The 2671-nt window shown below is 31.8% G+C and overlaps 1 non-coding gene across 1 annotated transcript; it reads left to right on the top strand.

Annotated features, from left to right (window-relative positions):
- The first annotated feature begins 307 nt into the window (after positions 1-307).
- Trnal-caa (transfer RNA leucine (anticodon CAA)) lies at positions 308-429 on the top strand. The gene is made up of 2 exons: positions 308-345; positions 384-429. It is a non-coding gene; the product is annotated as a tRNA-Leu (tRNA).
- The last annotated feature ends 2242 nt before the right edge of the window (positions 430-2671 follow it).

Genomic DNA, 2671 nt, shown 5'->3' on the forward strand with positions numbered 1-2671 from the left:
ATAAAGTTCCGGAAAGCAATGCACTAGGCCTAGCTATTCAACAATTTTCTATTTCTATTTTTTTATTTATCAAAAATATTAGATATTTATTTCTAACTTTAGTTTTGTAATTTTGTCCGACATAACCTATGCACGGATTTTTTTATGTGTAAGATCGGGCTTTTTCTTTCTATGGAAACTACGCCCCTGTTGAGTGTATGAGCACGTGAATTATACACGTGCCTGTGTGACTGATGATATCATATGATACACGTGAGAAGATCAATCTCGGTGTTTCGTTATATCAGGTGGCCAACTCTATATATATGTCAGGATGGCCGAGCGGTCTAAGGCGCCAGACTCAAGGTTTCATAAATCTTCTCACTGTACTGGTGGGGCGAGTGTTCTGGTCCACGAATGTGGGCGTGGGTTCGAATCCCACTTCTGACACTAAATATTTTATTTTTCCGAATATTTCAAATCTTTGCAAATATTCAGTATTTCAGATTTTTGGTCTAAACACTAAGGCTATATCTTCAAGATTTTACACGTTGAACAGGACAAATACACTCACACCCTCTCACACATCCAACCACAGGTGCACATATAGTCATTGCGTGTCAAACAAGTACATTCCATTCAAAAGAATCATCAACATCATCATCAACATTCAACAATGCATGTGATCATTACTACTATTATTATTATTATTATCACCATACATGATAATCCTCATATATCACAATCAATATTATTATGTTACACACTAAATAATGCATCATCATCATCATCATCATCATCATCATCATCATCATCATCATCATCATCATCATCATCATCCTCAAAAACATGATAATCTTCCTCATCATCCATTTCAACATATATATCACAATCAATATTACTATCATGATTATTGTACATACTAAATAATGCATCATCATCATCCACATTCAACAATTCATTATCATCATCAAATCAAGATTCATACTTTCATAACCATTATGGAACCTTATGATTCATAAATATCACAGTAAACTTTTGTTTGAAATGCACCCATGCACACATGCATAAACACACACACAACCATAAATTGACATCAACATACAGAAATGAGGAAATGAAATAGAACTTTATTAGGGATAAGAAATTTAAAGAGAAAGAAATTGAAGAAAATGAAGAAATAGTAAAGTGGATTGTTGGGTGAGATGGTAAAATAGGTTAGAGTAATTTAATCTTTTAATGTTTTTCTTTCTTTATATCTGATTACTCGGTATGGTCAAGGGCTGTTATGTATATAATTATAAAAAATTATAAAAAAAAAAAAGAAAGAAAGAAAAACTAGGAATGCGATGGGTAATAGATCAAAGTGTGTAGATCAAAACTGTATTAATTTTTCCCATTTTTTCCATTCATTCTCAAATTTACGTTTTACTTTATCATCCTTACCATTAGCTATATATTTTTGTATCATATAATTATCTTTGATTGTATTAATTAGTGCATGCAAGTTTAGTGAACGGTGTAAGCATCTCATTTTATAAATATACTGTTTGATAATAATTATAATCTCATTGTCTACTCTGTTACTCGGAAGGAAGTTTTGATGTAGGAGACCAAGAATGAAAGTTTGCTTGTTTACTGAGAAAGGGATAAATAGAGCTTCTAACAAAATATCAAGACTCTGTAATAGTCTTTGTACTTCCTGACATTCCCACAGCAGATGACTGATTGTTTCGTGCTCAGAGTTACACAACACACAAAGAGGGGAGATAACTAATCTAATTTTAAAAAGAAGGGAATTTGTTGCTAATGCATGGTGGATTACCCTATACTGGAACCACTGGAACTTTGTATTTTTTGTTACATGGAATGGCATTAAATAGTACTTATCCCAAGTTTGTTTATCTATATTATCAAATATACTATTCCATTTTTTGGTACCCGATGGTAACACATTACATTTAATTAGAGTATTATAAAACCTTTTTGACCCTTTTTTGTCTTGAAGAAAGATACGTAAGGTGATTGGTATGCAAGGATAGATTATAGAGGGGTTAGAGATAGTATCTGATGCAATAAATTTTTTGACTGCAGAGACCAGACCCTGGTATTGTAAAAAATTTGTATTTATTTGATATTTTCGAATAAATTCTTCCCTTCCATAGAAAACACATCTGTTGGTATCTTTGATTAAATTAGCTATGATAGTTATATTCTTCTTAAACCAACTCTCATAAAATACTGTTTTACCTCCTATCTTTATTTTATTGTTATACCAAATTGGGACAGATAATATATTACTCTGAAATAGCTTATCCTCATATTTTGTGTTAAGTGTACCCCAAGCTTTGAAAACATCACACCAAAATTTGTTTTTGCACTTTTTTATGCATAAATGAATATAATTATTACCACAGTTTGCAAGAAGGTCAGTGTCAATATAGGTTTTTAGAATTATCTGCCATTTCTCAGTACTGCGATAGAGTCTCCTTATCCAAGTCAGTTTCAATGCATTTATAAAAGCTACAAGATTGACCATCTTAAGACCACCATTAGCATAGTTTTGCATAACTGTATCCCGTTTGATTTTATCTGGTCTTCCATCCCATAAAAAGTCAAAAAGTAGAGAGTTGAGTTTAAACAGAAACTTCTCATCTGGATTAGGTAATGAAATAAAGAGATGATTAAACTG

Source organism: Ylistrum balloti, unplaced genomic scaffold, assembly GCF_031769215.1.
Source record: "Ylistrum balloti isolate Yb309-2 unplaced genomic scaffold, AGI_CSIRO_Ybal_v1 Utg370654, whole genome shotgun sequence".
Classification (NCBI taxonomy): domain Eukaryota; kingdom Metazoa; phylum Mollusca; class Bivalvia; order Pectinida; family Pectinidae; genus Ylistrum; species Ylistrum balloti.